Here is an 11,394-nt window from a genome sequence, read left to right on the forward strand (position 1 = left end):
AGAGTGCATTGATTGTGTATCTACGCGTACAACTGCCAGAGATGGAATCGCCCGAAAACATTTTCTTTGAACTAATTGAATTGGATGATTTCAGCGCTGAAGGCATTGTCCGCAAGCTGTTTGAATCCTTACATCGTGCGAACTTCAACGAGGAGTTCCTCTCAAAAACACTGGTTGCCCTTACCTGTGACGGTGCGTCAGTGATGCTTGGACGCAAGAGCGGGGTGGCAGTTCGACTTCAAAGTCTATTCCCAAACCTTGTGGTGTGGCACTGTGCCGCGCATCGGCTGGAACTTGCAGTAGGTGACGTGGTGAAAGAAATGGCAGCCGTCAATCATTTCAAAATGATTGACATGCGTCAATCATTTCAAATGTCAATCATTTCAAAACTGTACTCATTGTACAGCACGTCAAACAAGAATAGAGTGGAGCTCAAAGAATGCGCAGATGCACTGGACGTTCAGCTGTGTAAAATTGGCCGGGTGTTGGACACAAGATGGGTGGCATCGAGTCTCAGAGCCGTCGATGCGGTGTGGAAAAGCTATCCTGCCCTCCACAGGCATTTTACGCAAGCAGCACAGGATTCTACCCGTGGCAGCACAAGAGAAACTTACAACGGGCTGGCAAAGCGCCTTTCGTCTCATTCATTTGTTACCAACTTGGGCCTTATGTACGATGCATTGCAGGAACTGTCAGAGCTGTCCCTCGAGCTCCAAAAACGAGAGTGCAACATCATGATGTCACACAAGGCCATTTCGAGACAGATCCGGGTGTTCGAGGCCATGTCAGCGCGGCCCGGTCGACACAGCCAGCAGAGCCAGAGTGGGGTCGAGGAGGACTCCTTCTTTGGCAGTAGGGCCGAGATCGTTTATTGGCCTGTGGCATGTGCCACCGCGACCACTGACATACCATGGCATATGCCGTTCTGGAACGGTAACTGCCGTTCTGAAACGGTAACTGCCGTTCTGAAACGGTAACTACCGTTCTGAAACGGTAACTGCCGTCGCGACCACTGACATACCATGGCATATGCCGTTCTGGAACGGTAACTGCCGTTCTGAAACGGTAACTACCGTTCTGAAACGGTAACTACCGTTCTGAAACGGTAATGCCATGGCATATGCCTTTCTGGAACGGTAACTACCGTTCTGAAACGGTAACTGCCGTTCAGGTGGAACGGTAACTGCAGTTCCCAACAATGGTATGTGACACCAGCATAACTCCTCCGTATAATTTCAAGACAGGTATTGCCATAAATGTAAAGGTATATATATTTGGTATTTATTGACACAATATCACAACATAACGCCGTAAATAAAGGGATTTACACGTTTCTCTCGTCCGTGCTGTTGTTAGGATATTTCCGATCTGTTTTGTTGTTGCTTTTGTAATGACAGATGCTTTTGAAAACAGCCGGACTTGCTCCGGTGACGGTAGTTATAGCCTAGCCTTCTAGGTGGCCATAGAGCTAGTCTATTGCTTTGTTCCAATATCCATACTATCCGCAGTCATTATACTTTATTTTAGTATGACTTCTTTTTTTATATAGTTTGTATCCTGCATTAATGGAGTCATTTTGTTGTTTTAATAGCTTTATAACTACTATGTGTAAAGAGTTCACCGTTCAAAGCGAGATGTTTATTGCGGTTGCGATCGTAGTTTCCGGTTAGTGCACCAGAGCCAGGTCCCTATAGGGGTGGCACTGTAGGCTATGGCTAGACAGTCATCCATTTTTCCACTCGTGTTTTATCAAGATGTTCTAGTAGCGTAGACTATAATAAAGCCTATACTGTATGACTGCTTCAGCTCATAACTATTCAATAGGCCAAATATTAAGTTTTGCATTTGTTGTTATTGGTGTTTAACCAAATAATTTAAGCAGGCCTATAGGTTCCTATCATTTAACCCTGATCCAGTGTCATAAACCTTTCTATATCGACATGATCCAGTGGTATCATGGCATACAGGCCACCGTTTTTCCGCTGGCATGCCACTCATGTAAAATGGTATTACCAGTTTCTACTGGCACCTACCGTTTTTCCGCTGGCATGCCACTCATGGAAAATGGTAATTACCAGTTTCTACTGGCACCTACCGTTTTTCCGCTGGCATGCCACTCATGGAAAATGGTAATTACCAGTTTCTACTGGCACCTACCGTTTTTCCGCTGGCATGCCACTCATGGAAAATGGTAATTACCAGTTTCTACTGGCACCTACCGTTTTTCCGATGGCATGCCACTCATGGAAAATGGTAATTACCAGTTTCTACTGGCACCTACCGTTTTTATAAGAATGATTGTGTAGCTGTGAATCATGAGTGGTATGTGTGTATGAACGGGCAAATACCACAGGAAAGGAATATCTACTGGCAAACGGTAGGTGCCAGTAGAAACTGGTAATTACCATTTTCCATGAGTGGCATGCCATCGGAAAAACGGTAGGTGCCAGTAGAAACTGGTAATTACCATTTTCCATGAGTGGCATGCCAGCGGAAAAACGGTAGGTGCCAGTAGAAACTGGTAATTACCATTTTCCATGAGTGGCATGCCAGCGGAAAAACGGTAGGTGCCAGTAGAAACTGGTAATACCATTTTACATGAGTGGCATGCCAGCGGAAAAACGGTGGTTCCAGTAGGAAATGGAACTTCCGATTAACATAATTGGCTTGCCAGCGGAAAAACTTTTGGCCTGTATGCCATGATACCACTGGATCATGTCGATATAGAAAGGTTTATGACACTGGATCAGGGTTAAATGATAGGAACCTATAGGCCTGCTTAAATTATTTGGTTAAACACCAATAACAACAAATGCAAAACTTAATATTTGGCCTATTGAATAGTTATGAGCTGAAGCAGTCATACAGTAGGCTTTATTATAGGCTACGCTACTAGAACATCTTGATAAAACACGAGTGGAAAAATGGATGACTGTCTAGCCATAGCCTACAGTGCCACCCCTAACGGAAACTACGATCGCAACCGCGATAAACATCTCGCTTTGAACGGTGAACACTTTACACATAGTAGTTATAAAGCTATTAAAACAACAAAATTACTCCATTAATGCAGGATACGTGGAAAATGCACCGACGTTGGCTCAGCCTGGCTCCGCCTCTTCAGCTACGTAGCTAAGATCGCTGCCGTGGAGCACGAAAGGTGTACAATCCACGATTCCACACTCATCGGTTTGACCGTTTTGAGTATACCATCCGGGTCCTTTCACTACACTTCCTTTCGCCCTGATCTTAATTGCAACGCACTACGTACTCAAACTATATAAAAAAGAAGTCATACTAAAATAAAGTATAATGACTGCGGATAGTATGGATATTGGAACAAAGCAATAGACTATAGCTCTATGGTCACCTAGAAGGCTAGGCTATAACTACCGTCACCGGAGCAAGTCCGGCTGTTTTCAAAAGCATCTGTCATTACAAAAGCAACAACAAACAGATCGGAAATATCATAACAACAGCACGGACGAGAGAAACGTGTAAATCCCTTTATTTACGGCGTTATGTTGTGATATTGTGTCAATAAATACCAAATATATACCTTTACATTTATGGCAATACCTGTCTTGAAATTATACGGAGGAGTTATGCTGGTGTCACATACCATTGTTGGGAACTGCAGTTACCGTTCCACCTGAACGGCAGTTACCGTTTCAGAACGGTAGTTACCGTTCCAGAAAGGCATATGCCATGGCATTACCGTTTCAGAACGGTAGTTACCGTTTCAGAACGGTAGTTACCGTTTCAGAACGGCAGTTACCGTTCCAGAACGGCAGTTACCGTTCCAGAACGGCAGTTACCGTTCCAGAACGGCATATGCCATGGTATGTCAGTGGTCGCGACGGCAGTTACCGTTTCAGAACGGTAGTTACCGTTTCAGAACGGTAGTTACCGTTTCAGAATGGCAGTTACCGTTCCAGAACGGCATATGCCATGGTATGTCTGTGGTCGCGACGGCAGTTACCGTTTCAGAACGGCAGTTACCGTTCCAGAACGGCATATGCCATGGTATGTCAGTGGTCGCGGTGGCACATGCCACAGGCCATTAAACGATCTCGGCGTCTCTCTTCTTTGGAGTACCCCTGCACGCAGGGCGACTGACCGACAAAACGCTGGACAGCAGGGAATTTTTTGCAAGCCTGGCAAGAAATTTGGAAAAACGCATGTTATCCCACGGGAAACACCAACCCGGATATAGCAAGCTAATCGAGGATGTAAAAGTGGTTTATCCACAGTACTGGCCGCGGGAGGAAGACGCGCTGTTCGGGGAAAAAGAAGTGGAAGCGCTCTGACCCACGGCAAGTCATCAGGGCATTCAGGGAGTTTAGGGAAAATAATGGAGAATTCATCCCAGATGAACTGAAGGGCCTCTTGGCCGCGATCAACACGGTCCCTATCTCAAGTGCTGAGTGTGAGCGGGGTTTTTCGCAGATGAACCTAATTTGCAGCGCAAATAGAGCATCTCTTCTCCCATCCACCATCTCCACACTGCTCTTTCTTTGCCTTGTCGGCCCGCCGCTTACCCTCTTCAATCCCATTCCCTACGTGAAGTCGTGGATTACCCAAGGGCACAGGAGTGCACGGGACCCGAGGAGTAGAGAGAGATGCAGAGAAAGAGAGACCACTGGATCTATGGATGCTGTATGGGCTGTTTTGAACAACTGAGATGTAAGTAAGATGAACTTTATTATTCTCTACTGTGCTGGTTGCAGTGTGCAAGTCATTGAATGTTTGTTGTCATGCCACGGAGACAGGCGCGCGCCTGTGTGCCTGTGCCTGTGCGCTCCGGGAGCTCCCACTTGACAAATTAAGCACTGGTCACGCCCCTTTTCCGGCCTTTTCGAGATAGCTAGGGATGCTAAAATGTTTACACACATTTCCCGGGGCCCCGAGAACGACATATCCGAGATTTGGAGTTCTATCCCTTAGAGAAAAAAAGTTTGGACTGTCATTTTGACAGAGCCCCTCAGAAGTGTTGCCTGCAAGACCTAATGGTTCAGAATGTGGTGGAAAAACAGTTTTTGAGATAGGAAGGTCCTACCGCCCTGAAATTTGAATACCTTATTCTAGGGCCTAACTGGGACCCCCACACCGAAACCTGGCCCGGTCGGACCCCGAGTGCAGGAAGGGGGGGCCTGGACTTTCATAATCTTCGCTCGGTGAATGTGAAGGATGTTTGGTCGGATAGCTATGACGAAGAATCATAATGTGAATGGGAATATTCTATAAATGTCTTGATATCATCTTTCGCCTCAACACTTCTGCTGCAGCCGCTTAAAGTCTCACTCCGAGGACCTTAAAGTGGAAAGGAAGCAATCAAATAAAACATGTCTATAGCACTAGTTAAATATTTAAATATACCATAAATACAAATAAAGTCGGAAATATGTCCCGTTATTCAGAATGAAGCACAAACACGTGGCATTAATTACAATGTTTTCAGCCTGTGCGCCGCCATCTCTGTTTTCAGAATACGATGACGTCACGAGAATGGTTGGTATTAACATTCTATGTTGTTTACATAGCGGCTCATAGCCTCACAGGTAGCATACTGCCTCAACAAAATGGATATGGACGAATGGGATAGACCCACCAATGAGGGCAGGCATCCAATTGCCTATGCTTTTGAGCCAGTAAGAGAAGTCTGAGTTTTAGTGCCCCCAACAGAGCCTGACTATGGAGGAGAAATAGATGAAGGAGAGAGAGATGTATCTGAGCGCACAGGAAACAATCGGTGGTGCTTGTGTGGGGTTTGTGTCCCTATGTCCACTGACATGGAGAGTGTCTGCTGCCATGAAATGAACCTGGGACATCTCATCAAAAATAACAGATGTATCACGTCCAATCCGACGTGCCAAATGCTGTCATTAGAGCGAGACGTGTTGGAGGTCGCAATACTGTCGCTGAGGGACATCCGAGCCGAAACACTGGAGCGCCCAATAAACAGCAGGTAAACTAACAGTCTTGATAGGTTGTGCGGAGGGAGTAAGGGGACTACACTGATCACCTGAGACGACACTAATTTTTACACCCATACTCAGTTATTCTGCAATGTATTATCATGGTAGAAGCTGCGATACAGTACTAGCCTAGGATAACATAACAAGCACATACCGTAACTAGCTGTACCCACTGTACCCACAACAGGTTCGCAAGGATCTGCTATTAGTTTCCACTACTAATTGAGCGAAACAAATGCAATCATCGATACCACTCCATCACAAAAAGAAACCTCTTACTCACACATTAGAAGTTCACTCCACCGAGTTTATTCACCAATTCATCAACGATGCAACTGCATTTGAAGATCGCGGTAATCCATAAATTATGCACTTCGGCGAGAACATCCACTCATACTTGCCAACCCTCCGGATTTTCCCGGGTGATTCGCGATATTCACTATCCTCTCCCGTTTTCCTCCCGCGGTTAAAAATCTCCCGCAAGTCTCCCGATTTCTGACAAGATTTCAGATATTATTATAGATATTATATTTCATATTATTGTGATAATAATATGAAATTTAATGATATGAATTATATTGATATGCAATGATAATATGAAATGAAATGTAATGACATGAAATGTAAATGAAATGAAAGTATTCAACATAAAATTGACGTCTCAACTAACCCCGTTCTAACCCTTCTTCTTTCTCTATCAGTCTTTACAGGCTTACAGCGTACAGACAATTCACCCTTTGGTCCAGGGGTCATCTTGGCCGGAGGAACAGGATACCAATACCAGCCTGTGTTGTGAATGCCATCAGGACTGTTTACCCATCCCCAGAATACTGTGGATTTGAATACTATAATGACTTATAATGACCAATACAAAAATTCTTTGTATTGGCTAATTGATCAAACATTAACTGTATTTACTATCCTTTTGGCCTCTGTAATATCTCCATTAAACTCGGTACTTTGAAAACATACAAATGAAATGCTGAAACTATGTTATGCAGAGCAAATATTTTAATCCAAAAGTCTAAATTGCAGACAATAACTCACACTGCTGGGGTTGGAAAGAGTGCAACCTCACAACACAGACACAGGCAGACAAACCTTTTTTCTTATGCAAGAACGATTATGCAAGAAGACAATTGGGTAGGAATACTGAATGGTAATTAACTCACATGGCAATTGGCAATCATTTAATTATTATTTTATCTAACAGTGGAACTGTAATATTGTTTAAATGATCTAACTATACTACTGTACTACTATACTCTACTAACTATACTACTTCCAACTCTCTCCTACCCTCTTAGCTATGCATCTAGCTTTTCAGGAAATCTGCTGAGGTGTGCGGATACTGACACATCCTTGTCTGGTTTTTTGACTCCTCTGTGCTCAGCGATGGTCACCACTCTCTCCTTTGGATGTTCCCTCAGTTCTTTCCGGATTGACATTGCCTCACATCTCTTAAGAGCTCCTGCTACTATGTCCTTTCTGAAGCTGTAGTCTTTGGGCATCTTCACTGGAGCCACCACATACTGCTTAGAAGCCTTTGAGAAGTAGTGTTTAATTTGCTTCTCCCCCTCTTTGGTTGATGCATTCTCACGGATGACATTGTGGTTGTGGTCCAGTGCAGCTACTCGAAGTCGGGCCTGAAAGCTCTCTTTCAAGAACTTTATTCTCTTGGTGGCATACTTTGTGTAGACAGAGTGGAGGCACTCAAGTCTTCCAGTGTGGATGCCCTCAGTGACACTCTCAAGTTTTTTCAGGAGTTTTTTGTCCTGCACTACACTCTGGAGGTGTTTAAATGCTGCAGAGCTGGGATGGAGCCATGGACGTTTGCTCTCCTCTTCAGGAGTATAGGGAGGGTGGCCGCATTTTGTGGTTGTCTCCCCAGTTGCCCAACAGTGGACATTGGTGATGTGGTGCAGCACAGATATCCACCTCTCCTTCAGCTTTGTTGCACTTCCATTGCATGTACTGGCACTGTACCACAAGTGGTTGGAGACCATCTTGCTCCACTCAATTAACTGTTTCAATTAGCTTTTTCATATTCTTCACAATGTGCCACAGATCAAATTCATGTTTAATGTCCCCATACTCCTCCCGCATAACTTTTTGCACTGATGGGTGACAATCAGTTACCAGCACTGAGACGGAAACTCTATGCTCCAACAGCTTGTTAAGGCATCTCTCAAGACCCTCAACCTCTAGCCAGTAGCTGTTTTTGACTTCAGTTACATTTACAGTCTCCTGAGCAACGACTAAATCTGACTTGGTGTCAATCAGTGAGTAGGTGCCATATGATGCATTGTGACCCGGGCTGTCACACCTTGCGTCACCGGAAACGATCAAGGATTCGTCACTTACAGCGCTCATGATGGCCTGATTGTGGAGAGACCATGTCTCGTTGACTACCGGGATGACATAGGCCTTTTGGATGTTGAACCACTGCCTCTTTGACAGGCTCTCCAATCCGATTGCCTCACAGAGCTCTATGAATGGAGTACATGTATTCCCCGTTACAAACACTGCCGTTGGTATGGACACATTGCACTCCATCATGCCTCTCACCATAGGCTGGGAATGCCAGACGTATCTGTGGCCTTCAATGCACTCCGTATTTACCGTCATTCCAAATCCACTTTTTGAAACTACCGGTGGTTCCATCAAACACTTCCCACAATTTTCCCAGTGACACAAATTGAACAGTTTCAAAAGTTGCTTGGTAGAAACAACACTCTTTCCGTCATCTGAGAGTCTAGGCTCCTCATCCTCTTCATCGTCAAAACTCGTGTCTGTGTCTTCTTCACTCAGCCGAAACTCATCATCCAAACTCATGTCCTCCTCAGCACTCTCTTCATGGACTGACTCCTCACTCCTCATAGACAGGAATGATACCTCACTCTGCTGTGGTGATGAAGCCCTTGGCATTGAGATGTTCTCCAGACTTGTGTCATCAAACAATGTGCAGTAGGAGTGGTCACTAAAGACACCCTGCATGTTGTACATGTCGTCAGTCATTGTGCCTTTGGACAATGTGTCTACCTTCACTTCCACATTCAGCAAGATCAGTCTGGGTACTGGCATCCACTTTTGTGCTGCTGCCCTGACTTTCTTCTAGTTCCTGACATACTTCCTCCCTTCCTGTCAACTGACCCTCCATCAATTCCCTGCATGCTTCTATGGTCTTTAAAGAGACACAAAAGCAGAATTTAGCCAGAATTAGAATTAGAATACCTTCACTGTTCACATGTACGATGAGATTAAAATAGCCATCTCCAAGCAGTGCAAAAATACAGATATACAATGCAAACACATAAACACAGGACATGAAGAGATAAAAAACGGAGGTAGGGTGTGCAGTCCTGAGGAGTGTGTACATTGCAAATAAATTACAAATACGGTACTATGCAGTGTAAGATATGTATATATATTGCACATTATATATTATTATATTTTTTATATATATATATGTAATAATTATTATAATATAATAAGATAAGAAAAGTAAAGTACACGGGTGCAGCAGCTGGGCTCCACGCTGCCTTACAGTTCGTTAATTTCATGATACAAGTAATTGTCGTGCCATTTGGGTGTGCACGTAAATATGCGAAAATAGTGCAACCGACGGTGTTTGCAAATGGATTATTTCCGATAACAATGGATTATTTTGGCGATGGATTAGAAATTATCAAGAGCATGGAGCGAGCTAGTCTGCAAACAAGACAATCTTCAAACAGTGAATGTACTTGTACTAATTTATCTGTTTCTCTAGTAGTAGAAGCTAAGTGTACCTCTCGTTCCTCTGCCTGGCAAGCACGTTTCTGCGCTCTTTCGCTGCGCATAAGAGCAGCGCCCGGGTCCGATCTGACGGGTATGTCCGTGTCTCCAGCACTATATCCACTAAAATTAAAAATAGTTGGCACAGCATCTGGCTTCAGGCGATTGGTGGGACGGCGAACAAATCTCCCATCTTCAGAAAAAGCTCCCTCTTCGATGTAATCAGCCTCTATAAAGTGGTCGCTACATACTCTCTGCCCTGGTCCCATTGGGGGGCTGAGGCGTTTCAATGCAGCTAACCATCTTCGGAGCACTTCAGGCTTCTTGACGGGAATTACATGGAAATGAACTATTCTACCGCTCTCCTTTAACCGATAAAATTTGTTTGAACAGCCAGGGGCAATACAAAAGGACCCCCCTGTTCTTCTTCCAATATCCGACATGTTTATTTTAAAGAGCCAACCATTCTGATGACGTAGCGCCTGCGTTTTTAAAACATGGCTGCGCCCTAGAGGCGAAAGTCGTTATAAACATGTCATTTTACGGTGAAACTACTTGAATTTCAGTATTGATGAAAATCCATGTGTTTCCAAAAATGAAAAAACAAATTGACACAGTTCTCAGTGCTTAATTTCCACTTTAAAATATGAATCAATCCATTAGAAGTATGAAAATATCTTCCCGGTGGCGTAACGGAGCAAACAAGGTGTCCTTTGACATCTACGTTTCGAGGCGATTACAACAGTGCCACACATGATCATATTTGAATATGTTTCGGGGTAGTAATTAGCTGTCGATTTTGGAGGCCTTTATCAATAATGACCAGCTATAGATTTGCTTCCCGATGGAGATTTTTGACAAATTACATGTTATTTAGCATCTACACGTTAAGCTGAGTCCAATGAGATCAAGCTCGCCCTCTTGCCAAACCGAGATCATGTCCTAGACCATAGGTGTACCTATAAAATACATGTTACCATTTGCTAGAGTGTCATGCTTGGTGTCATTGGACTCAGCTCAACGTGTAGATGATAAATAACATGCCATTTGTCACAAGTTTCTATCAGGAGGCAAATCAATAGCTGCTCATTATTGATTAAGGCCTCCAATTTCGACAGCTAATTACTACCTGTTACGTTCCTATACGGACAAACGTGAGATTTTGCGCAGCTGCGCTGTTCTGCATTCCTTTCCTCCTATAGGCTGGTTGTTCCCGCCGCGGCCTGACGTTGCCTATAAAGACCGCCCAGCCCAGACTGCAAAGGGGGGGGATTCGTTCCTGGTCCCGCACGCTTACTGTTTTTCTCCGTTGCGATACAAGGAAGTCACCGATCGTTCATGTGTGAACTAGTTTCTCTTGTGTTAGTAATTTGCGGTCCAGTGCCGTCCTTTTCCCATGTGGGAACATTATTGCTCTTTACTTCACTTTATACGTTGTTGGTTGGAGATGGTTGTTTTCACGTTTTAGGTTAGGTTGGAGCAGAGTAGATATAGGTCCCGACTAATTCACATTCCCTTTAACTTTCTGAGTAGGACAAGTTGGGTCCCCCAGAGTTAGGGTTAGTTAGGGTTTTCTTTCTGTTTTATTATCTTTCCTTTCGTTGATTTAATAACCGTCCCGCCATGTACAAGGCAGCGT

The 11,394-nt window shown here is 44.3% G+C and overlaps 2 long non-coding RNA genes across 2 annotated transcripts; one reads left to right on the plus strand and one right to left on the minus strand.

Annotated features, from left to right (window-relative positions):
* Nucleotides 1–5,680: 5,680 nt before the first annotated feature.
* LOC132472129 (uncharacterized) lies at nucleotides 5,681–10,357 on the minus strand. Its single transcript, XR_009528999.1, has 2 exons — nucleotides 9,770–10,357; nucleotides 5,681–5,822 (listed from the first exon to the last, which is right to left on the minus strand). It is a non-coding gene; the product is annotated as an uncharacterized LOC132472129 (long non-coding RNA).
* LOC132472128 (uncharacterized) lies at nucleotides 9,067–10,339 on the plus strand. The gene is made up of 2 exons (XR_009528998.1): nucleotides 9,067–9,714; nucleotides 9,765–10,339. It is a non-coding gene; the product is annotated as an uncharacterized LOC132472128 (long non-coding RNA).
* Nucleotides 10,358–11,394: the final 1,037 nt, after the last annotated feature.

Source organism: Gadus macrocephalus, chromosome 14 (assembly GCF_031168955.1).
Source record: "Gadus macrocephalus chromosome 14, ASM3116895v1".
Taxonomy (NCBI): Eukaryota; Metazoa; Chordata; class Actinopteri; order Gadiformes; family Gadidae; genus Gadus; species Gadus macrocephalus.